General features: G+C 31.7%; 1 long non-coding RNA gene across 1 annotated transcript; it reads right to left on the reverse strand.

Annotated features, from left to right (window-relative positions):
• Positions 1-4,178: 4,178 nt before the first annotated feature.
• Positions 4,179-27,304, reverse strand: LOC127718840 (uncharacterized). Its single transcript, XR_007989967.1, has 6 exons — positions 27,172-27,304; positions 22,783-22,886; positions 11,924-12,223; positions 11,104-11,217; positions 8,982-9,029; positions 4,179-7,229 (listed from the first exon to the last, which is right to left on the reverse strand). It is a non-coding gene; the product is annotated as an uncharacterized LOC127718840 (long non-coding RNA).
• Positions 27,305-27,696: the final 392 nt, after the last annotated feature.

Consider the following 27,696-nt stretch of genomic DNA (forward strand, 5'->3'; position numbering starts at 1 on the left):
ACAGCACAATATGCAGGGAAGCAGAAAAAAAGGAAGCAATTGAAATTATGTGGAAACGATTGCGATGTTTAGTTATAATAGTAGTATCCATATCGAGTGTACATTCAGGTGTTTGTATTATTTTCTTCAAAACTTGCAGAATTTCCATATTTAAAAGTTATCTTAAAGGCAGCAGTAGTATACCGCTGTTCAAAAGTCATCAATCGATTGAGAGAAAACGAATCAAGGTTACAAACTAAAACCGAGGGAAACACATCAACTATAAGAGGAAAACAACGAAACAACAGAAACGCTGAAGTTCAACAAAAACAAACGCCAACATACATAGAAACGGACTATTTGATAACAACTACCATATTCTAGACTTGGTACAGGACATTTTATGAAAAAATGGTGGGTTGAACCTGGTTTTATGGCTAGCCAAACCTCTCGCTTCTATGGCAAAGTTAAAAAAAAACACGCTAAAGTGACAATACTACGTGACAGGAATACAGTTAAACAAACAAGAACGCTCAGCACAGAGAAATACATAAATAAATAATTTAATAGTACATTACAACATGTAAACCGCAGAATAACAACGGATATCTCCCATGAATTAATGACAGTACAGGACACCACAAACTGCGCGTCACATAAATGGATCAACGCCACAAAAAGTGACGTTTTTTGGTGACGTATATATTATCAAAGGTCATCTTGATATTCATACAATTATATGGAACTTAGTGTGTTACATATTTGATTAGAACATCTTAAAGAACTTTTATACACTAGAGTTCTGAGACACCTTATTCTTTCCTCTTTGTGCAAATATTGAATTTAACCTGGAAGCCAATGTCAAACGTTTGATTAATTTGATCTAACGATGCCACTAAAGGATAGAAATGTTCAATATCAGATGGAATTATAAGGTAGGCGTTGTATTGATCGGTTAGTTTTCTTAAACGACACTTTCAACACTCCTTAAAATATCATGGCGCCCATATTCATTGGGTCGATACAATCGGAGTACATGTAGAATTGCCAACGCCCTTTGGCAGTAAATCTAGTCAATTTAGATACGATTCGAACACATCTTCACAAGCAACATTTGAAAATCACAACCTCATTGTTAATAGCTGATTAGTCATCACTTAGCCAATAACCTCAGGTTGACTTTGAATTTTTTCATTTTTGCAACATTTATAAGTAGATGTTCTTTTGCCACTTCTGTCAGTCTCTCATCCCTGAACTTAGATGAGTAAAGCTATTCTGTATATATGTATTATGTAGCAGACATCGTTTTGTGAGTACATTTGGTAAGAAAGATCAGATATGTCAAAAACTGACAATTCTTTGGAAATGATTATTCGTTTGTAAAATAGATTCACCAGTCCTGTACAGCTTCTAAAGATAAATAAGCGATTGATGTTAGCCATCATGCCCTTTCAAAATTCAAAACCAAAGTGTAACTGGTAATGCCGATCAAGCTGTTGAATGTTAAAGATGAGTCATGAATTTGACAAACAGTTAATTCTTCATTTATGGGGTCTTAACATTTTTAGTGTGTTAAACGTTTTGTGATATGTACGGGATAACATGTTTAGACGGTGGTATAATAAATATTTAGGTCGCGCCGTCGGTTATATGAACCTGTGATATCTTGAACTAATTTTGTAATGAATCCTTTTTTTTCTTTTTCTGCATGTATTATGAAATGGTATGCCGGTTAAACGAACGAATGAACATCTGAATGAAACTTCTAACATACTGTTTTACTTGGATGGTTCTTACGTTTTTGTTAGTCTGATTTCGATTGATAGATGGTTTTGGTTGTTTTTGTTGATCGATCTTTAGTTAAAAACACTTGTCTTCGTTGAAGGTTAAATATAGTTCTATGTTATGTTACAGCAATACCTACTTGAATGTTTGATACTCATACTTTGTTCCTTAGGGAATAATTGGAAGTCATGTAACTTTATTCCTTTGATATTATTGCAAACACTTTGCTGACGTATTTCTTTTGTTATATATATGTCCATATGTCCGATGGAGAATGTCTGTCATAAAGTTGTCACATGTTTACACGTGTATGATACAATTAAAATTTGATGTGGCGGCATGGTAATACGACAGACAAAATAGCTGATCTGAAAAGTACACTATCTACTTGCCACTATACATTATGTACTGTGTTACAACCCTAGATAAAGCCGACGACCGAAAGCTATATTTTTATGTAGTCTAGGAGGTCGAGTGGTCTATGTCTAAGGCGCTGTACACGGTGCAGGCGGTGTTGCCACGATGTCACAGAAGCAAGGGTTCGAGTCCCTCTGAGGGAAGAACCGGTTTTTTTTTTGCCAGACACCAAATATATAAAGTAGATGAAGTGGTTAAGTCTGGTTAAAACGTATGCATCAACAAGGTAGGTCATCCATTGGTCTTCAGCGTAATTTTTGATATCGCATCTCTGACGGACATTTCTATGAGCGTATTTATGTAACTCCTATTCTTATTCTTATTGGTTAGTCGACCAAATTATGTATCCTCCGATTGAGCTTGGTAGCTTGATGTGGTTCTTTAATACGTAACACTGCATTTTTAATTGTTATTATGGTGTTGCATGATGAGAGAACATGTAAATATCAATAAAAGAAATAAAACGCCATTAGCTTAATTTTAAATACTATAAAAAAAGAGACATACAAAGATCATAATACGGTTCTTTACTGTATATCAACCTGTTACATTATGTATGTGCATTGTGATTCAGTGGTCGTATTTGTTCTTCTTTTATTGTTTCGTATATTAATCCGTCGTTGAGAGTCAGTTATAGCTGACTATACGGTATAGGGTTTGTTTATTGTTGAAAACTATACAGGGACCTATAGTTGCTTACATCTTGGTTATGTGGTCTCTTGTGATTATTTGGCTTCGTATTTTTCTATTATAAGAAATTGTTAAATAAAAAAATAATAAGCTACAAACTTTTAAAACTGTATTCAATTTATCAAAGGGATGCTTTTGCACGTGTTAAGACATCGTTACTATATTGTTTACTATTGTGAATAAGCAGCCGGGCGAAAATAAAACGCCAAATTCTTTAATCATTAAGAATGTTTATAACACACAAAAAATATAAGAAAAATGTTAGTAAGGTCTTATCAATGTTATGAAAATTTTTCGATTCTTTATTTTTGCATTGTTGACGCACATACCGAAGAAAAAAGCAATAAACAAAAAAGTGAAAGTGAAACTATTTATCAATCAGACAAATTAGTTATCAGTCACATGTAAGGATAAGATGAATATTATGATAACACTTTAAACAAATTATTCGTTCGGAGAACTTGTTAATATTTCGATTGTGGTTAAAATCATGGCAAAAATCTCCGTTCTGATTTTTGAGATGGATTAACAAAGTAAAAGTACTTATTATCTTAAAATTCTTGATATCATAATCATCAGTTGAACAAAATAAGTAAGTTGAAGTTACTAGAACGCACTTTTTATGGTAGAAGAAGCTGGAGTCGAGAAAAACCCACAATAAATGACTTTTTACTTGAATAAATCCTAAATTTTAAAAAAGCGCATGGTCATTACCAATCAGGAAATACAATCAAATAAAAAAACAATTTATTGGACGGACACAATAAAGAATGCACACAAAATACGCTAATATGTGATATCTGGAATATGATAGTAAAATACTCCGTAACCCCTGCTGAAAATTAAATTATTCAGAAGTTGTAATTGGTAGATCAGTCTTTAATTCAACAAATTAGATGTTTCGTAAAATATATCTTATCTTAAAGTTTAACTCGAATAATTTGTTTTTTAAACGTAACGTAATTTCTATACATTGAATTGTATATTGGCGCAAATACAAAATTTCAATCCTGGTATCTATGATGAGTTTATTTGCATTGTGTTTTTTAATATTTCACTCTTTTTGAATACGAATATATGAAAAATAATAGGATTGGTTCGGAAGAAAAACTGGTTCTTCCATTTATTAAATTTCTTAGATGCAATGAAAAATATCATTTTACTACACCATTAGGCTGTGTTGATTTACGACAAGAAAAAAGGTAGTACTTGATTTCCATAAATCTTCAATATGCATGTAATGAAGTACTCATTCATATTCATTTGTTGTTGGTTACGGAAATAAAATCTTTATCATCGTTTAATAACGAGTCAATAATTTATTGTCTGAAACATCAATTGTATTCTTTAAATTGATTATGTTGAAGCAGCATTAATCTTTTTAAAAAATCAAGTCATTTTCAGTCAATTTCCGACGAATTAGGATATAACTGTATTGTATTTTAAATTCCGACGGCATCAATTGGTGATTTGATGGTCGCAAATTAAGTTTACTGGCTACGCGTTAGCGGAGCCAGTAAACGGGGTATTTGCGACCATCAAATCTCCAATTGATAGCGTCGGAGCTTACAATTTAATATTTTTATCAACATTTTAATGTAACTGACAGTAAATAACGTCAGATCGTACATTTAAAACATGTCATACGTCGTCTGCGTTTGCGTGTACGTTTTCGTAGCATCAATTGTGAATTGATGCCATGAAAATTTGTGACGTTATCTAATCAAAATGAACGTTGCAAACGTTGTTGCATTAGAATCAGTATCTATAGTTTTTAAGAAAAACTCGTCAAAGATACCAAACTTATAATTTGATTCATTAGGCCAGTGTTTCGTCTACATAAGACTCATCAGTGGCGCCGCTGGAATCAGAATCTCAAAAAGCCGATTCAAATATAAAAATATTTAAAACGGACAATTTTAAAGTATTGCTACTACGTTTAATGTTATTTAATGCTTAAGTTACTTGTGCTGTATATCTGTAATGTATATTTACATAGTTTTGGCTGCTATATCCCAATTATTGTCGCATTCACCAATTATATCGTTTGTCAAACAAGTTGGAGGTTTAACTAGCTATAATCCCAGGTTTAGTTCACCATTCGCCCCTGTAATTGCCTGTACGATGTCAGGAATATGACTGTTGTTTTCCAATTTGTTCCGTTGATTGATATAGTCGAGTGTTTGATTTTGTCAAATTCTTTGGACCTCCCCCGTTTTGAATTTACCTTAACTTGGAGTAGGGTATTTTGTAATATTTTATGTCTTAGGGTTTACAATCCTTATAATTGTAAGTGTTAAGCAGGCAAATATTGGACAATTGGCATTATGAAAAAGATTTAACAGCTGTAAAATAATATGTCCGAAAAGTATTACATTGTCCGCAATTTGAAAATTGATTGAACGACTGAATATGAGTTACATATCCTTTCTCCAGTTTTTAAAGTTTGCCTCAGGTCAAAGTTGCTGTTTCAGGTTATATCTTTTTAAGAGTACATACCACATTTCTTTATTGTATAAGTTAACATAAGATCATTATAGACGATTAAAGTGGGTCGAAAGATTTAGAGTTTCGTTTTTCGAAATACAACATGCTATACCTTATATTATTTGTTTATTGAGAAATAAAAAAATATATCTCTGATACAGATACAATTATCAAAATTTTGATTGTCCACCAAGCTCATTTATAGAAAAGAAAAAAATAGCTTAGTTAAAATATATAAACCAAATACTAAGAAGGAATTTCTTCAAATCGACCAATTGAAACTCATCCTCAGAAATCCATGTGGTATGTTCATTTACGTAACATTTTTGACATGTATATTTTTTTCTTGTGATATTTTATTTATTATAGAAATTTAGGATTCTAATAGATTGATGTCACAATCTGGCTTTTATCGATGCTTCTGTCTAATCATTTTTGACAAAACAGCTTATATTTCGTTCGTAACCAACAACAAGTGAAAAGTAGACCTGGAATTGGTTTGATTGATCAGTTTAGTATAATCATCCCTTAAGTTGCCACAAAATGTTTAAATATTCGTTTTTAATTTCGATACCATTTTTTTGTTCAAATTTCGATGTTTTCAATTTCCTAATCAACTAAATTGTCCAAACAAACCAATATTCAAACATTTCTTTTGAAAAAAAAACATATTAAGCCATGGAGATTCTATTTAAAAGGACACTTCCCTTAAAACTTGCAATAATTGAAACTTCTTCCCGGGATAGCAATATATCACGACAAATACCTCTACTTAATATGATACTTTGTTATTACATGATGTTACCAACAGAAGTCTTCAAAATGTAGCCAATTTTTGAACATGTTAAAAGTCTAACCTGATTTCTGTGTTTATAAGTTAAGCAATGTGTTTTTATTTAATGGTTCCGTTTATGCTACAGATTGGGCATTTCATTTGACAAACAAAGGGTGTGCAAATAATGGTATTCATTTAACGAATGCTTTAATTCAAGGGTTATATTGAATATTAAAGAAAAGAACATCGTTAATCATAATTAAATATCACTTTGATTTTAGCATAACCGCAATTCATCAATGAAAAGAATGCATAACACATCAAATAATGGAAAATATCCATATATCATTGTGTTTTGCGCTTGATGCAGGAATTTTAAGGAAAAAAACTAATGAATTCTGTGGGAAAAGAATTTCTTTATATTTTTCTATGCGTAGTATAAAAATAAATTATGTTTAACGGTCTGTACAATGTAGCAGAAAGGAAATAATTTCTAAGATTAAGCATGGTCACCGAGAAATTTTTTGTTAATGCACTGTATTGAAATATATGATTGACATACCTACGTACAATACAACGCATTAAAAAAATATGAAAAACAGTTTTATAACTAATCACGTTTTGCACTAGAATGAAAATACTCAATAACTTTTAGGAACAGATATTCGAACATGTTTTATATTATTTAATGGAACAATGACGATTTGAGAAAAAGGAACACGCATGGTGTAACTAACAAGCATTTCAAAACTATCAAAAAAGTCGTAGCAATGTATATACTTCCATTGTATCACTGTTTTTCAACTTTCATCTTATGAATTTAGCTTCGATAATAATTATATATAATTTGCATTTTCATTGTCTCTTTTAAAATAAAATCTTCATTTTTTGGTCACATACTATAAAAAACGGTAAAGGTATTTCTTATATTAAAATATTACATGATTAAGATTTAAATTCTTATTTGGGAATTTATCCATGACCTTGTTCATATTAGTTCTTAAACAAAAGAATTGCAATTTTGATATGTAAAATCAAGTATTTAATTTTCCTCCGGTATATTCGTCGAGCCATTTTATCAATTATGCAGGAACATCTACAAAACAAAATGGAAAATATCAAAAGAAAATAGTAAGTTTCATGTCATATAAGAGAAACTTTCAAACTTAATGGATCAGGATATGATAGTTTAAGCAAACCAGCAAACATGGCAGTATGAATTCGAACAAAATAAGTGTCAAATAAAATATTGTAATATTATATCAGTATTTAAACTTTTTAATTTAAAAATTTGTCTTGCATATTTGCTCTAGGTTTCAAACTTTTTCCATTTAAGGAAATTCTGCAGAAACTACTAAAATTACTATTAACAAAGTGACATTTTCTATCAATTTGACATATCTGATAGAAATATTAGACATATTTCCGTCAAATATGTCTAGTTGTTCTATCAAATATGCCAAATTAGTACGTTTTTTTTTTATTTTAAAAACCTTTTTTTTTTAAATTAGATATGAGCAACAACAGTACTCTCAAAATTTTTAAATAGACAAAATGCTAATTTATTGGCAGTTTGATTATAAAGACGAAAAACCATCCATTTTAAAGTCTTTGGTTTTGACCTACAAAGAAATTGAACACAGTTCAACTTGATCGCTCTGAACATGCAAGTGATATTTGACAGTGAACGTTATAACTGTTCTAACCACAATCCCGTTCTTTTTTTCTCTAATGTGATCTACCCAATTAGCTTATTTCCTGATTTGTACTAACAGGAACAACATGACGGTGTCACATGTCGAGCAAGATATGCTTACCCTTCAGGAGCACCTGAAATCACCCCCGGTTTTGTTTGTGGTTCGTGCTAGTTAGTCTTTATTTTTCTATGTTTTGTTTTGTTTTTTACATTTTTGCTTTGGGTCGTTTTCCTTATTTGTCAAGACATTATCAAGTCGTGTTCGATTTATGAGTTTGAATATCCCTTATGTGTCTTTGCTTCTATTTTAAGCAAACTCGAGGATAGTATGATATACCAAGATTACCAGAGCGTTCTTCTAAAGAAAATCATACTGAAAAATACCATATTGATTGTTCTAACGTTTGCATTGTCCATTGATATTTTCAGGAAGTGGATTTAAATAACGATGCAAGGGGGTATTGTGACGTAACGTTATAATTGTGATTGTTTGATTGGTTGATTATCGTCAAGTGGCAAATATTTCATGCATGTTCAGGACGAGAACAAATTTACAATAAATACAAAGTAAGGTCCTGTGATAGAGGCAGTCCGGGATGAAGGTCACTGGCATTGGAAAAGAGGCAAATTGGATAGGACAGAAATCTTGCCTTGCAACAGGCTATCTACGCACTCCTCAAAGAGTTGTTGCAATGGTTCTTAACGTGCAAGAGCGTGGCACTTTCTTAACACGAGGCATCGGATTTAACGTCACCATTCTGTCGGTTGGAAGAAGACCTGTAGTGATCATATTTCTATTCCAAAGTCACCCTTGGGAGTCGTTATAATTGTGAGAAAGGCGCTTACAATTGTTATGCATATAAATACGTAGATCCACCATTGGCACCCATCGTTTGCTTATATCAAATGTAAATCTGGTGAGAAATAACATTCATTTTATTTATAGATAAGGCAAAGAAATGGCTTTGAAAATATTAATTGGGAACACAATCCCTTGAATATTCCTAATATAGATTAAAAATGGAGGACAAATCCGTCTATCTGATATTTTTTTTTTTTTTTTTTTTTTTACTTTTATTATTATTATTATTATTATTATTGCATGAAGTTTTCTAGATAGCTTTGTCTTTTGCAATATTCTATAACAACTACCTAAATGCGTCCTCTCTGCAGGATATCCTTCTTCTCTTCTTCTAACACCTATGAATATATATATATATATATATATATGTTTTCAATTTAGAATTATATATATAATATATATATATAATATATATATAATGTATATATATATATATATAATATATATATATATATATATATATATACAAGTCTAAATTGAAAACAACGTTCAAACCTATGATTGCGTTGGATAAAAACCGCAATTTTTATACGTGTGCATGCAAAACAAATTTCTTGGTAGAGGGGTCTAAATACAGCACAAACAACATTTTCCAAAAGACCAAAAAAGTGAAACAATATATTTTAACAAAACGCATTTGACTAGCAGGTCGAACAACTGATGTTCTTAAACCCTGCTGACTGCCATTGGCGATTGCCAAATAAACGGATCACCAGATGTAACAAAATGGATCTTATAATAATTTATTACCAAACAGAAAACAATAAACTTGCGGAAAAGATGGTATACCGCAAACATGAGGTGCAAAAATTTGTACACCATATCCGGATTTCGACAATTAATGTCTCTTCAGTGATGTTAGGATATTGTATTCCCTTCATTACGTTGCTTATTAAACTAGAAATATTGCTATGTAACGTACAAGGAATACTTCAAAAATATCTAAAATATCAACACCCCCCCCCCCCCAACAAAACCCCCTAAAGTTTTAAGGAACGTGGCTGATCCTCTATACAAAATACGAATATTTGGTAATTTTATAGAGTAAAAGGTATATGTAAAAAGTAAAAAAAACAAAAATACCGAACTCCAAGGAAAATTCAAAACGGACAGTCCCTTATCAAATGGCAAAATCAAAAGCTCGAACACATCAAACGAATGCAAAACAACTGTCATATTCCTGACTTGGTACAAGTATTTCCTTATGTAGAAAATGGTGGATTAAACCTGGTTTTATAGCTATTCGCAAAAAAAATCCATTATATTAACAACAATGTGTTTACAAAACCAACAGACATAATAGGTAAAAATGTCAAAAATATGAATACAGCGGTCAACATTGTGATATAATCTTAATCACTATAAAACAAACAAATATGTCAACAAAGAAAAACAAAATGACATATAGACAAAGCACACAAGCAAAAATGAAAAAAACAATAATACAAAAAATGACCATAGCACAATAACACAAAGGCGGGATTTAAATGTAAAAAATCTATTTCCTATAGAGTGTGAATCAATAAGATTGCCTACTTTTGTATTTTAAAGTACTACACACGAATTTGATCAAATTTGGCGTGTTTAAAAGTGTTTTAAAATGTTTTGGGCTTTGAATTTTAGCTCACATTATGTCCCTTTATTGTAGCGAAAAATTAACAAAACTTCACATTATTTGTTTCGAACTTTACTTTGTAGTTCAGAACGTTTTCCGGTTTACAGTAAAAGGATTAATCTGACTAAAATCGATTTAAGATGGAAAATTGAAAAAAGGAATACACAATTGGAAACAAACATGGTAACTACATGTATCAAATGAATAAAAATACGGTATTGGTTTTACTCATTGTTGAAGCCTTCCAGTTACCAATAGTTGTTAATTTCTGTATCATTTGGTCTCTTATGGAGAGTTGTCTCATTGGCGATCATACCACATCTTTTTATTTTTATAAATATACTATCTTTCGTTTACATTTTAATCAGGGGGAGAAATGACCTAACATATGCCATTATTGTATGCCTTGAAGCACATTTCATTCAAATTTTATTGTTCGGGTGTTTTTTTTAAAAAAAAAATCCTATCTTTCTGTAAAAAACGATCAACAGTCCTCAGCTTCCACACAAAAATTAAAAATGAAAGAAGATTTTTTTAGGGCCAAGTTCATCTATGAAATTTGATCGAGAGGTCATTTTGAATTTCACATATATATTTATGATTATTGGTGAACACGTAATTAGAAAACAACTCGGTGGGTATTGACTACTAGCGTTTACAGCCTTGCCGATTATTTGGTTAGTATCGTTTAATATAGATGTATACCCTTCCTCATTATAATTAAAGGAACAATGTAATTTTTAAATACCATATAGTGTGTCAGTTGGTAAATGAACAACACATAATAAAATACATACATGTTCGTCTTTTACAGATGTAAACACACACACAAAATAGTATGACGACGAATACGATACACAAGACAATAACTGAAACATGTCTATAACCCTCTTCTGCTTTACATACATTTCCTGAAAAATAAAAAAAATTGAATTTTTTGATTGAACTGATCAATCTGTTTAGCCATAGTGTCTGTCACAGAAAAGACAGATAATTAAAATACGGCAACATATGTGTAGAATAGTAACGCTATAGAATATACAACATTGATAAAAAAATTTATTTGTTCACAAATTAAAAGCATTGATTTTTCTGTATTAGAAAAACGCTATGTTTACAATTCGGATCAACTCATTGTAAATAAAGTAACATAGTCATGTTTAATCTCTCGAATTAGTCGAAACAAGTAACTTATTTCGGACAGGAACATTTAAATGTGGCCAGATAAATGAAAATGATTTTATGCACTTCACGCAAAAAAAATTGCGTGACGCGTAAATGACATCTATAGAAATAATTTTCCCTGAACCGATGTTGTGAGTCGTATTTTAATTGCATTGATGAGTGTTTTTTGCTCTAAGATAAAGGTCTTATTTCGACTTTGAGATGAAAAACATTAACAAAAGTACTGCTCCTTTGCTTTTTATATTCGGAAGTGTATATCCTATTTTTACTTTGTTTTAATATGTAGCGACAATTCATGTACTTAAATTTGAACGTACCAAATCTTTGTACAGTTTTGATAAATAAGTTTTCATTTTGTTTTTTGTCAAAGAAACTAAAAATAGAATTGTTATCAAATTCAATTGTCATATTATTCAACAAACATGTATATACCTAGGTAAATATCAACTGTTGCAGATGGATCATTGCTACTAACTCCATGACGACATGTCCAGTTTCCATTTACGTTAGGTAATCTCCATAACGTCAATAGGGTTTCATTTGTATATTTATCGAAAGCTATTTTGCTATAATTCCGAAAACAATAACATTCGGCGGAAGGAAATGTAAGGCACTGTCCAATCAAATGTTCATGGGTGCTGTAAAAGTTGATCGAGAGATTTGGATTCAAGACTTTGCATGAAAGTTCCAACGTATTTTTTTTAAACCGTAACGCCAACCAAATATTTTTCTCTGCAAACAAACAAAAATCATGTTTTATTATTTTTTCCTCTTCCAAATTAACACAGTAGGCAAAGTGACCTGTTTGAATCGATTTTTGTATGTAATTCACATAATCCGGCTTTTTTTTAAGTGAAGACGCGTCTAGTATATATTCAAATCACGTCTGATCATTTTCTCTAATTTCAAAATAATATAAATTTGATTCTTGAAATTTATACGCGTTAAAGCACATACGATACATAATCTTCTTCTTTTTTCCCCCTTAAAATTCAGCTTATTTACATTGTCAAGTTTTTTTTCCTAGTATAACAGGTTACACCTCTGACTATTGTGCAAAACTGGTCCGGGTTTGCAGGTTTTGCTGTTATCTTGGAAAAAAAGTATAACATAGATACCGAAATCCAAGTATTCATTGTTATTTCCGAATAATATAATACATAAAGAGAAACTATAATTGACAAAAACTATCAGCAGCACAAGATCTATGAACTAGTCAAATGATCGAAAATCGTCTTTTGACATAAGCAGTTAAATCATAAAAATCTTGTCTATTAAGGCTTTAAAATAATGCTGACGTCCGTAAAACTATATATCCAACAGATTACTGAAGTGTACCATTTAAACAATTGGTTCCAACCTTTCTTTGTAAGAAGCAATCCTTAACAGATGCGATCAAAAAAATAAAAGTAGACGCTATTAGTTTCCTTTAAAGAATTCTCATTGATAAAGTATTCAGTAAATTTAGAATTAAGAATTGTAAAATGCTCTTGTAATATGGACGTACGATCAGAAGTGGGCAGTTATCCATTTAACTGCGTCATTAAAAGACAAATTCTCCCTTATCATGATAGGCTGTGGAAAGAAGATACCAGCCCTCTACTACAAGTAACCCTTGTTTTGCAAACACTTTACATATGTTCATGGTATTTCGATATTTGTCGTGTCAGAAATCTACATAAAATAGAAATTGATAATGAAAATGTCTGTACAAGTAACAATTAGTATATATAGGCTGAAATTCAAAATATTTGAAAACTCTTACGAAATTTCATATTCATTGTAGTAGCAAACGTCAACTTTTAAACAAAATAAAGAAAACTAAGTTATTAACTCAATCCATATTTGCGTACAGATAACTTGATCATTTAATTTGTTATATTCGAATTAGCGTGTATCTATAGAAACTGTTTGATACAGGAAAATTATCCGAGATTTAAAACTGTACACATTCTTTTTTTAATGACGACCAAGTCAGAAAAGATGTGTTTTATTGAAAATATAACATACATAAATGAAAGCAAAATGATGGCACTAAACAGGAACACATTAGTTTCCTTTTTTTTAAACGTCACTTAGATATATCATTATTTGGTAAATTCTAACTAATTTCATTCGTTCAAAAATGATATTGCAAAGTTATTTTTAAAATATCTATGAATTGAAATTTAAAAAACTTAATGTTTTGTGACACAATCATAACAACCAATTAAATGAATTTCTGCTCTACTTCATGCGTATGGAAAATAATAATATCATAATTGTTGCCTTTGTATGAGGTCAATACGAGGATATATCGACATAAAGAAGTAAATCGACCTCGGACTTCGTCGTAATGACCTCATTCAAGGGCTATAATACAATATATATAATAAACTAGAGGCTCTAAAAAGCCTGTGTCGCTCACCTTGGTCTATGTGCATATTAAACAAAAGACACAGATGGATTCATGACAAAATTGTGTTTTGGTGATGGTGATGTGTTTGTAGATCTTACTTTACTGAACATTCTTGCTCCTTACTATTATCTCTATCTATAATGAACTTGGCCCGGTAGTTACAGTGGAAAATATTTTGTAAAAATTTACAAAAATTTACAAAATTTATGAAAATTGTAAAAAATTGACTATAAAGGGCAATAACTCCTTAAAGGGTCAATTGACAATTTTGGTCATGTTGACTTTTTTGTAGATCTGTACATTATTGCTGTTTACAGTTTATCTCTATCTATAATAATATTCAAGATAATAACCAAAAACGGCAAAATTTTCTTAAATTACCAATTCAGGGGCAGCAACCCAACAACGTGTTGCCTGATTGGTCTGAAAATTTCAGGGCAGATAGATCTTGACCTAATGAACAATTTTATCCCAGTCAGATTTGCTCTAAATGCTTTGGTTTCAGAGATATGAGCCAAAAACTGCATTTTATCCATTGTACTATTTTTTAGCCATGTCGGGCATCTTGGTTCGCGGGCGGGGTCATCGGACACATTTTTTTAACTAGATACTCTAATGATAATTTTGGACAGGTTTGGTTAAATCTGTCTTAGTTGTTTCAGAGGAGAAGATTTTTGTAAAAGATTACAAAAATTTACGAAAAATGGTTGAAAATTGACTATAAAGGGCAATAACTTCTTAAGGGGTCAACTGACCATTTTGGTCAAGTTGACTTTTTGTAGATCTTACTTTGCTGAACATTATTGCTGTTTACAGTTTATCTCTATCTACAATAATATTCAAGATAATAACCAAAAACGGCAAAATTTTCTTAAATTACCAATTCAGGGGCAGCAACCAAACAACGTGTTACCTGATTGGTCTGAAAATTTCAGGGCAGATAGATCTTGACCTAATGAACAATTTTATCCCATCAGATTTGCTCTAAATGCTTTGGTTTCAGAGATATGAGCCAAAAACTGCATTTTACCCTATGTACTATTTTTTAGCCATGTCGGCCATCTTGGTTCGCAGGCGGGGACATCGGACACATTTTTTAAACTAGATACCCTAATGATGATTGTGGACAAGTTTGGTTAAATTTGTCTCAGTAGTTTCAGAGGAGAAGATTTTTGTAAAAGATTACAAAAATTTACGAAAAATGGTTTATAAAGGCAATAACTCCTTAAGGGGTCAACTGACCATTTTGGTCAAGTTAACTTATTTGTAGATCTTACTTTGCTGAACATTATTGCTGTTTACAGTTTATCTCTATCTATAATAATATTCAAGATAATAACCAAAAACTGCAAAATTTCCTTAAAATTACCAATTCAGGGGCAGCAACCCAACAACGGGTTGTCCGATTCATCTGAAAATTTCAGGGCAGATAGATCGTGACCTGATAAACAATTTTACCCCGTCAGATTTGCTATAAATGCTTTGGTTTCAGAGATATAAGCCAAAATCTACATTTTACCCCTATGTTCTATTTTTAGCCATGGCGGCCATCTTGGTTGGTTGGCCGGGTCACCGGATACATTTTTTAAACTAGATACCCAAATGATGATTGTGGTAAAGTTTGGTCAAATTTGGTCTAGTAGCTTCAGAGGAGAAGATTTTTGTAAAAGTTAACGACGACGGACGACGACGACGGACGCCGGACGCCAAGTGATGAGAAAAGCTCACTTGGCCCTTTGGGTCAGGTGAGCTAAAAGGAGAAAATCCAGACATATCGTTGAATTAAAAAGCGTTTACAGTATTCCTACCAGTTTCACTCCTCACGGAAGATATTAATTGTAAACAACCATAGTACAATATAACTATATAAACGTTGTCATTGGTAGCGTCATGTTACAAATACAATATGCAACAAGGGAATTAACGTTAAGGTGGTACCCAACACCTTGACTTATATTAATTTGGCTCGTTTAATTTTCATAAAATTTTGACAAAATGTTTACTTTGACCCTTTGACAAAAATATAAAAATTTCAAACAATTTGAACCAACCACTTTATCAGAAAAATTTCGTTGGTTATAAAGCAGTTTGACAAACACTAATTTTGATCATTGAGAAGCTCAATATTTCCTTAACAATACAACGTAATTAAAACGTTTAGCTGATTTTTACAGAGTTATCTCCCTGTAGTGTTAGGTACCACCTTAAAGTAAAGTATAGCGTATTTCTTGTGTAGACGTTTGAGTATTGAAATATGTCCGTTAACATGTTATGTTAAAAATAGTGAAAAAAAGAAAATTAAACTGGAAAAAAGGAATCCTGATACAAATGTATACTAAGGCCAATAATTTACTCAGGCTTTCCAGGGTAAGCTACTAAAACACTTTAAGTTGAGTTCAGGTTGGTTCTCGTTTACGAGCGACAAGTGTTTTTGTAAGTTTCGAGTTTGTCATTGACATCCCAATTAGATAATGTATTTGGGTTTTAAATGACTGTCGTTGGTTTTCCGTTATCACAATTACTGAATTAATAATGTGTTGAAATGTTTACCATATCTTCTGCTTCATATATTTTAGTAAGTCAGAAAGCAAAATAAATTACCTCTTGTAAATTAATGTATGTTAAGATGGAAGGACAAGTTGCTATAATACAACATACTTGACAAATGGAACATTTATCTTTCTGCAAAAGTTGCTTAGTAACAGCAAAATATCATATTCTGAGAAAACCAGGATATACTTTCTGGTCGCGTTTTCACTTTGTAAATGCAAATAGGTCTGATCGGGGACATTATATATTTCTTTTAAATATTTAAACTTAAAAATTAATAATTTCGTTACATATTATGTGTGTTCATCAAAAATTGTTTTCTTAGTAGACGATGGTATATTCATTAAATTGCATGATTTCTTTCATAAGAAAAAATAATAAATTTTAACTTTGTCGATTTATTCTAGTGATATAAGAATATATTTCGTTACAGAAGTGTGCCTAAATGCAAAGGATAATAAATAAAAATGGGAGCCATAAATCAGTGACCATTCCACAACGCTTTAAATCACTCCACAACCTGAAAATCTATCTTTTATGTGTCATTCTAAATAACAAATTATATTTTGTTTTGTTTAATACTTAACAATGAAAACGTTTTTGACGATCGTTTACAATTATTCCGTAAATTTACACAGCCGTTGACATCTTTCACTCCAAATCCTCGCAGGTTTCGAAAAATCTCGTGTAGTCCGGTAATTCGGTCATATCATAAGGAAAACCTAATTCTAATCCCGTTAGTATAATAGTCCCAGGTCTGATAAAATTGAGAATGAAAATGGGGAATATGTCAAAGAGACAATAACCCGACCAAAGAGCAGAAAACAGCCGAAGGCCACCAATGGGTCTTCAACACAGCGAGAAAATCCCGCACCCGGACGCGGGCTTCAGCTGGCCCCTAAACAAAAATGTGTACTAGTTCAATGAAAATGGACGTCACACTAAACTCCAAAACATATAAATGAACTAAAATTAAAAAAACTTACAAGACTAACAAAGGCCAGAGGCTCATGACTTGGAACAGGCGCAAAAATGCGGCGGGGGTTAAACATGTTTTGTGAGATCTCAACCATCCCCCTATACCTCTAGCCAATGTAGAATAAACAAACACACAGCAATACGCACAGTAAAATTCAGTTTAAAAGAAGTCCGTGTCCGATGTCAGAATAGGTAACAGAAGAAACAAAGCATAATGTCAATGATACATAAATTAACAAAGGACTACTAGCAGTTACTGACATGCCGGCTCCAGCCCTCAATTAAACTGATTGAAAGATTATGTCTTCATGATATGAAAATCAAGCGCAATCCTTCCCGTTAGGGGTTTAGTATCATGCCATCATAAAATATATGAGAAGAACATAACCCTTATCATGCCAACAACTGGTTTTAGAATAAATGTGTTTATTTCCGATGCAAAGACCCTATGAGTGAATCAATATTAATACCAAACTATGCCATCTTTAATGACTGACATTTTTGTGCTTTGTATAGAATATTACCATAAATGATTGGATGTGAAATACCTGAACGTATAAGATGTCTGCATGTTGATTTATATTTACGAATGATGTCCTTGTACCGATGATAAGATTTAGTAAATGTTTTGACTAGTTTGTGATATCGAAAACCCTAGTGTAATAATTTTTCAGTAATACAGAGATTTCTTTCGTTAAAATCAAATACATTGTTACATACACGAGCGAATCGAACAAGTTGAGATATAAACACCATAAGATGGTGACATCTAAAAATGGATAATTAACAATAGGAAATGAAAAATCGTCTTTTTTATCATAAATTTTGGTATTTGGCTTCCTGTTAACGATATAGATATCAAGATTCGGGAAAGGGAAGTGTTCATTATTAGTATTAGCTTTATCTAAACCTTAACCTTAACCCTAACTCTAACCCCTGATAAAATGATTGGGAACAATGTCTTACTTCTCTTTCTCCATTTCATGTTCTGTTTCAATTCAAATCGCTTTTTTGGTTCTATCTCTTTTAGTTACCATTTAATTCGTTTTTATCTTCCTTCAAAATTGATAATCGCAGTTTCAAAGTCATGTCTTATATTAAATCCAATGTTCGGTGGCTTTGTTGACCCAAGCAGTATAAATAAATATTATTCTTGATCAGGCATCAATCATGACTTTTGCCTCCACAAGTCATTGTTGTTTACTCGCCTCTACAAGTAATTGTTGTTTATATCTCGGGTATGTGCTATGGTTTAAACGGCAAGACTATACATTCAAACGTGTATGGTAAAATTTGTTTCGACAAAATGATATATTTATTGCTCTATGCATTACTTGGACAATATATCCATATTAACAGTATTTGATGGCAATTTCGCGTACTCTAATGTTTACCACAATAGCTATTAGTCCAGCTTAACCGCGATACACATGGGTTTTCAATGTAAGACATGGATCTCCAATTATCTACGTGTGATTAAGGCGAGATAAGAAAGGTATTGCATTACTCATTTCCGCGGTTGTTGTAAACAATGTTCGTCAACAACATATTGCAAATTCAACAATCTTATGCACCAACTTGAAGCGACAAAATTATTTTTTAAAAACCGTATAGAATTAAAGAACTAAATAATTCTGTTCTCTGTAACTTTTGCTCCTTTTCAGTTGTTTAGTTCTTCCACATTTGTCTTTTGTTTCCGATTAAAATACTTTTAATTTTAATATTACTACAGACGCGTTAGTGTGTTTAAATTCGTTTCGCTTATTTCGACAAAATTGAACCAAACTGGCTGCTAAAAGAGCAGTATTATTTCAAGATTTCACTTTCAATAATGATTGAACAAAAACAAATCATATTTATTTTTTTTTATATATATCTCGTAGCTAATGCCCAAAACTGGTGATTTTTTTTGGATTTTTTTGTTCAACCAACATGAGTGTCGAAAACAAAATGCTAAAGAAATATTAAAAAATATGAAAAGTTTGGTAAACATTTTATCATAATCTTCTTTATACCTTATATTGCTTTTAATTCTCAGTTTCTCATATCAAAAAGTGTATTTGGTGAATTTAGATAAATATATAGATTTAATCAAAATTGAGAGAATCGAAAAATGAATAAGTGTAGATTTCGATAACTGGAAAATATACCGTTATTCTATCTTATACTGCTTGGCAAGACTTTCGTATATTGATGGTATCGACTTAATTAACAGATGATGCGAGAACAATAGAAAAGTAACTCTTCTTAAGAAAAAGTCCACAAAACCAACAGTAAAACAATGCTGGTGACGATATTGATTAAAAGTTATTTCTTAACAACAATCGTACATTTTAAAATAAAAGAAGAATGTGTCTGAGGACACGAATACCCCCGCTCAAGCTTTGCAATTTTCCAAGTTAAAAATGGGTATAAACTACGGCGGGGGCATAACAAGTATTTACTAAACTGTGTTATTAGCAATATGCATACAAATACATGATGTTTTAAATTCATTAATTAATAATTTTACAAACTACTAAGTTATCCGTTTAAAGATTTATACTTATTTTAAGAATAGGTCGTCTCGATTTTTCTTCATGTGTTTGCGGTCTTCTGCTTATACATATATGTACATTCAATGTTAACATCGGAATAAGGTCTGTTTTTATTTGCTTGCAACTTGATTTCAAAAGTGTTAATCTTTGCTTTATATCAGTCTATTCTTTTGATATTTTTTTTCCTGAATTTTCTGATCTAGCTGCATACGTGTGCGGATAATTGGCATGTTCCAGAGAGGTATAAAACCAGATAAGAAATAATCGAAGTTGGTACTATAGGAATTTATTCGCATAGCAGCATTTAAAACCAGTTTTACACAAAGCTTCTATAGCCTTATGTACTCGTCGTTTGCTATTTAAGGAGGGAATTTGTAACATTAAATGGAAATTGTGTTCGATTTCAATTTATTTGTATTGTTACTATTTACCAGAACGTTCTTTTGTGAATTTATTATTAACAGCGTCCTTGCTAAAACGGGATAGACATTGAAGAGATCAAGATTTCAGTGTTTAGAGGGGAGGAAATATTTTGTCACTAGATTTTCCATTGCTTAATTCCAGATATAGGTAAGCTGCCATAACTTTATTACAAATAGTAAAGAAAAACTCTTCAGATACCAGGCTTAAAATTTGGATGATGATGATGATGATGATGATGGATGGATGGCTGCTTATCGTCCAGCTTAAAATTTTGTACACCAGACGTAAAAGCATTGGAAACAAATAAAAAGTTAAGGTAGCCAAAAAAATACTTTAAGTTTAAGTTATTTTAAATACCATTTCATTAAAAAAAACATTTTTTTATTCCCGAACTGGATAAATGGTAATGGTATCTATGCTAATGACATTATCAATGAAAATAATAACATATTTGAAAATAATATTTAAATAAAGTTCAAAACAAAACAATTTATTGAATTTCTGAAGTGTACACACCAAGAAAATTTATAATACATCAATTCAGAATGCGACTGAAGTTCCTGTTATGTTTTAACCGAAAGAAGAGTTGAGTATATATACGAGTATATAATGTAATATGTTAAAGTTTGTTCACTACTATTTGCAAAATAATATGAACAAAAGTGTGCGTTAGAAATTCTTACAATGTATTCTACCTTGTCATTATTGCAATGATACTGATGCTCATGATCACATGTTTATGAAATGTCACCTTTTACAAAGTTTCAAACGAAAATTAAAAATTTAAATTTCCTTGAAAAACTGAAAATTAAAAAGACCATTCTTACTTTGAAACATTTTGTATGGGTAATACAATAATGGTTTTGTATACACAAAGAAAATTACATTTCTGAACAGAAAGCAAAAACTTGAGATGTATATTATATTTTTAGCAGATTAAATCAGAATATTTATATAGTTACAATCAACATGCAATACGTATAAACGAATGCACATATTATAATATGTCCATTTCGAACCAGGAAGATATATAAAAAATATAGTTCTAGTTACAAATAATAACGAAAGAAAGACATAAGTTATTGGAATCAATACTTACAATACATGCTAGATGATATATAAAATCACGAAGTTAAGGAGTTTTTATATATAAGAACAAAGAAAATTAAAAAAATCCAATATGAGTTATATAGAGGTAAACCTTTTGTCCATGGTGATTAGATATACAGATACAAATTTGCAAATAATCGTATACTACTTTATGATGATTTTCGAACAATCCCGAAAAGATACGAAATCCGGAATAAATTTCATATTCGGCCTTGCTGATAAAGGTGGAGGTGGATAAAGGGGCCCTGATTCCAACTTTTCTACCCTCTACTTCCAGTTCCCTCCCATGATTACTCCCAGACAAAAATGAGTCAAAGAAACTTTTTCAGCATATCCAAATGTTTTACTCCCCCTGTTCCCTCCCCTGTTTTCACAGTTCCAGCTTGAAAACGCGTGTATTTCAAAGTTCTCTCCTCTGGACAGGAGGTCCCTCATTTCAATTTCAAACCCCCTACTCCCAATTCCCCCTACTCCCACTTCCCTCCCCCTTACTACATATACCAGACGAAAATCGGTCAAAAATCTGTTCTCAGAATATCCCTAGTTTTACTTCCCCATTTCCCATGGTTTCATCCTCCTGACTCCTGCTTGCCGTTCCCTCATTCCTATGTCCCCACACCTCTTTCCACCCTCCATAAAGGTTGTTATTAAAGGAAGCAGATGTCATAAAACTGGTGACTTATGGCCCGATTACAGCAAAATCTGAATATAGATATATATGTAACACGTAACCATAAGTCGACCACAATAGATATTTTCAGAAGTATAATGCTTACATGAACAGCACATTTACTTACTTAGGCTGATTGTTTTTTGTTTGATAAAAACATTGACAATGAAGAAGGGCATTTCTTGAGCCGAAATATTTGTCGATACGGTTTTATTACATCTTGTGTGTGTGCATAACTATCTCAATATGTCAGTATCGTTGCACAGATCTTAAGACTTTTATAATCTTTTTCTGACCAATTTCACCTATTAAATTTACTGGTATGTCGTTTTTATAGACTTCTATATACAACGGTTTCCAATTTGTAAAGATATTCATTAGTGCAAATAATGGAGGTTATCAACAGTCACGTGAAGTTACATTAGACGCTAGTAACAGGGAACGTCAATTCGATTTATACATCTTTGACCTGTTCATCATCTTTTTAGAATCAACGTGTGGTTTGTTTGATCCTTAATGACGTCAAATTTTTTTGTTATACTCAGTCTGATCTTGCTATTGATACGTCACGAAAAATTTAAGCAACCATGTCTGTTGACATTAAAAAGAAATAAAACACACTTACTGGAGTATGTGCTATTTACAGCTACAGCTAGTATGAGTATGTACAGGCTATATTTACAGGCCATGTTCCAGGTTAGTCCATTTTTGTAACTCCCTTCTGTTCAGCTGCAACAAAACGAATCACTTATATTATTTTATTGGATGTGATGTTACCTTGTGAAAATAGAGCATATCATATAGCTTATTCAATATCACACCAATATCAACCCCAGACACCGATATAATCCCAAACAAAAGCTTTGCTCCAGGAATTATATTGGTTTGGGGTTGATAAGGTGTGAAATATTGAAAAATCTATATCTTAAACTCTTTATTATATACAGAAAACAGATAAATTCATGGGGATTTCCCGTGAGTGTGTTACACAAAAAGTTTACTTGTATTTACTACAACGTATATAATAAATGAAGTTACCTAGCTAACCATTTCAATTTTGAACAAAGAGAGGTGGTACAACTACATTGAACAAAAACAAAAATATAAAAAAATCAATAACTTCTATAGTTTCCTTCTGTTTTTCACATAGTTAAAGCTTTGATTTAAATGTTTAACATTCTATTATATAGTTTTTAAAAATTGTTATATCAATTGAAAATGTTCCGTTTAGAGGTAACTTTCTTAAAACTTGTTCGGTTGAGAGTAAAGGTTTCGTGGTTGAATGTCTTGTCAACTATTCAATATATAGAAACGCCAAGGAAATATCTTTCATTCTCTATTTAAATTAATTCTATTTTTAGGATGTAGTTAGGTCAGGTTCAGGAATTTTTGTCAAATGTTCGGACTCCTTGGGTTTTTTCCTACGATATAGGGTAAAATATTTTGCCCAATAACACCCACTTTTTTTTCATATAAGACTTCAATAGCTCATATTTAAGGTCATTTACCAAAATTTAAGCAGATTCGAGACCCAAATAATGCCAATGCTAAATATAAGAGTTGAAGGCCAAGTCAGCCTTTTCCCGCCATTCTAAAAAAAATCAAATATCTCGAAAAGGAGTTCCATAACCAATCAATATTTTAGCCTATCTAGTTCCTTAACTAATGCTCTTCTGATTTATATATAGTATCAATTTCAAATTGCAGATTTTCTTAATTTCACCTGAGTACATCCTGAACATCGTTTTCAATTTTGATTTACAGATTGAGGCGCATGCGTTTGATGTGTGTTTAATAATTGTCAGAGCCAATGGACTGAAAAGTGGGGGGACCGAAAAGTAAAGGGGGGATAAAATATACATTTAAAAGTGGGGCAATTGCCCAACCGGTTGCCCCGCCCCATCCACCAATCCACCCCCCTCCTACACCAGTGTTAACTAGTGCAAGAAACATGATTACTCAGTAAAAACAAATAAAGTAAAGTAGTTTATGCAAGTTCAATTGATTTTCTTCTTTGACTTTTGGTTCATATAAAACAAACTTCTTGTATCTATATTAAATCACATTTTAAGAGAAATACTGTGCGGATCTTCATCCCACAACAGATTATTATCCTAGTGTTAATCGATCTTTATTTCATCGTTTCTGAAAGATTTAACCAACGAGAAAGAAGACAGGAGATGATTCATCAGTATTTCTTATAAATTATTAAATTAAATTATGCAATGAATTAAATTCATTTGTACAAAGAACAAACGATAGACCTGGCTCCAACGTGAAATGAAACTTGAAGACCTAATCACTACCTTTAAAATGTTAACCGTTTTTGGGGAAAGTTTCAAAATCAATCAACCATGACTGACGGAGCGGGGCAAAATAATCATCGTGGAAATGATATGTGCCAAATCTCATACAACTACTTCCCAATTATCATTGACTAACCTTAAGTGTTTCCCCTTGACTGCTTTACCGTACAAACATTGATTTTTTTATCAATAAAATCAAACATACTAAAAATTGTTGCTATACAGCTTTGAACATTAACGGTCCGTATTTTTATTAGTTTTTTTTTTTTTTTTTGTGGTTTGTATTGATCTGATGAGTTAAGGCCTTTTCGACTAACTTTCACAGTTTGTTTTTATGCTGTGCTGTTCCATCTCTGTCCCAGGTTCGGGGAGGGCCAGGCGACCGCAAACCTGTTTAATCCTGCCACATTCTGTCCCCAATCAGAAGCCTTAACATTAGTGGTTGTCGTTTGTTGCTGTAATATTTGTTTTTTGTTTATTGTTTCGTACATAAATCAAACCGATAGTTATTTCGTTTGAATTATTTTACATTTTTCATGTCAGGGCCTTTTATATCTTTCTATGCGGTTTTGGTTTTGCTAATTGTTGTAGGCCGTACGGTGACCTATAGTTGTTAAATTCTTTGTCATTTGGTCTCTGGTGATGAGTTGTCCCATTGGCAATCATACAAAATCTTCTTATTTTTTATATTAATCACAAACCTTAACAAATAATTGACGACACCGGAAACAGCACGCATTAGTTTCACCTCGTCTCTGTTAAGATTGTTATTCAGTTTTCTCAAGTACATATATGTATATAAAAGTGACATTTTAAGCCCTCCGTATATATCGAAGATGACATTTTACTGTATAAATATACATAGTCTATGAGCTTAATAAATTTGATGGACATTCAGAGAGCAAGGAGTCTCATCGTCATTTAAGCGGTCTCCGGTAGGTTTTCACTTTATATTTTGAATATCAAACTGACACTTTGAGCCCTCGGTAAACATAGAACACAAAAAGTGTACCCGACTTCCTCTTTATGGCATTTGCATCTATATATCAACTAACTTGCATAATATGATGAAGATTGAGAGATTAGGAAGATCTAGCCAAAACCCTGGGCCGTTCTACCTGAATATAATTATCTTCTTTTTTTTTTTTTTTTTTTGCTTTCCATAGTTGTTTGTATCTTACTAGAGTGCCCGTTTGTTTTTGTTTCTTGAAATATCATATTTTGAATGTAAATCTTTGATTGCATTTTATTGATAAAAATTTATATTTCATAAAGAAAAATATTCGATTTACCTAAGGGGTTATATTTGAGGGTTTATATTTGAGGACAACGAGAATTTAGATAATTTAACGGAGCAACAAAAGGTTCACAAAAAGATTTCCTACGTCTTTTATTTCTTTAAACAATGACTGTGATGCTTTAAATGTTATCGAATATTTTAATTTCATTACTTTCAACTAAGAACATTTGAATATCAAACCGACTGCTAGCAGCCGGTTGGAGATTGAATATCGAATAACGAATAACGAACCGGCCGCTAACTTTACATTTCGCATTATTTTTTGAGAACATGGTTTAAAATTTGATTGACTTTTTTTTCTCTATTCATTTACAAGAGAACAGTCATCGTTCTTCAAAAAATCAGGTTACTTTAAATATATACAAACCAAACATTGGAACAGCATCGTCTGTTAATACCCCTGGTTTGATAAATTTAATATTTGGCTTTGAAAGTCATCCAGAATATTTTAAAGTTTATTTCGAAATAAAATAATACATAAGAGTAATTTGACACCATTGTAATAAATGTTCATGAAGGTCATCGGAACACTGGATCTGAAAACACTATAACTCGTACCAAATATTCCGTACGCCTTTTCCCATTATAATACCCATTAGAATAAGACGAATTTGCCGTAGGTGCTTCGTTGTTCCGCTACAGCGCAAATGTTAATGATATCAGCCAAAAGGTAAGCCAAAAGGCTATTTTATAACTATTCTTCCAGGTCCAGCCAACTTTGAATTCATTTACATAATTACGGAAATGTTTCCTTCTGCTCGACGAGATTGCTAAAATGATCAAGAACTCGGATGATGCTCCAACGGAAGCTTGGATGTTGAGCTAAGAAACCCGGATTTTAAACAGCCATATTGAACAAAATCCGGGATCTTTGCCAAAATGTCCTAATAAACTCATTATTAATACCCGGTTTAGATTATGTACGGCAGACGCACTTTAAGTCTACAAAAGACTCATCAATGACGCTTGAATAAAAAAAGTTGAAAAGGCCAAATAAAGTACAAAGTTGAAATAGATCTTGAAAACCAAACATTCCTTCCTATCATTTCGCAACTTTTGATACGTTTCTTTCCATTTTTGTAACGACAAAATATAGCGTCTATCTTCAGAAAAGTTATGTGGTTAAAACATATTTTCATTACAAACTTGAAATAGAACAACGGGATATTGGGTATATGAAACGAAATTTGTATTTAGTCAGAGAAAAAAAGAAACATTCAGAGCCTGCCGCGCCAATGTCAATGTTATATTCAAAATTCAATAGAAAGCTGTATTGCGATAATAAGATGAAGATTGAATGTATGATTTTTTGGATTTTTTTTTAACGACGAGAAGATCCATGGTGATTGGCTGAAAACGAAAGTTAAATAAAAAAAAAATGTAAATTCAACACTTTAAGGATTCTTACCTTTGCTAGCTGTCAGCTAGGTTTCTCTTGAATTTAATTTTCAACGACCAAAACCCGTTAATCTTTAACTAAAAAAAAAGGAAATATAATAAACGTCCTGGACCCATATAACCATTTAATATAATGGGATGTGATTGCGCATGCCTGTGAGGGTAATGACGACACTGTAAAAAAAAAGTAAGTATGAAAATTTTTTTTGTGACAAAATTGAGTCAACTCTGAAAATTTTTGGATAATGTACATTTTTATTATTTAATATCATCATAAACACATTAACTTAACCTTTGATAGTATATGACAGTGGGAAATATTACATGACCTTGTAAATGTATTATTTGAAATGATATTTGTTTATATTTTTATCGCAAGACCAATTTTCTACTGCTAAATCTTTTTAAATTACTTTTTTACATTTGTGTTAGGTTTTAATTTTAAAATATGAATATATCCACCATTGTATATTTGTTCATTGATTTTATTTACCCTGTAAATCTTGGCTATAAATAATTTGAAAATGGTGTATTG

Source organism: Mytilus californianus, unplaced genomic scaffold, assembly GCF_021869535.1.
Source record: "Mytilus californianus isolate M0D057914Y unplaced genomic scaffold, xbMytCali1.0.p SCAF_10, whole genome shotgun sequence".
Lineage (NCBI taxonomy): Eukaryota > Metazoa > Mollusca > Bivalvia > Mytilida > Mytilidae > Mytilus > Mytilus californianus.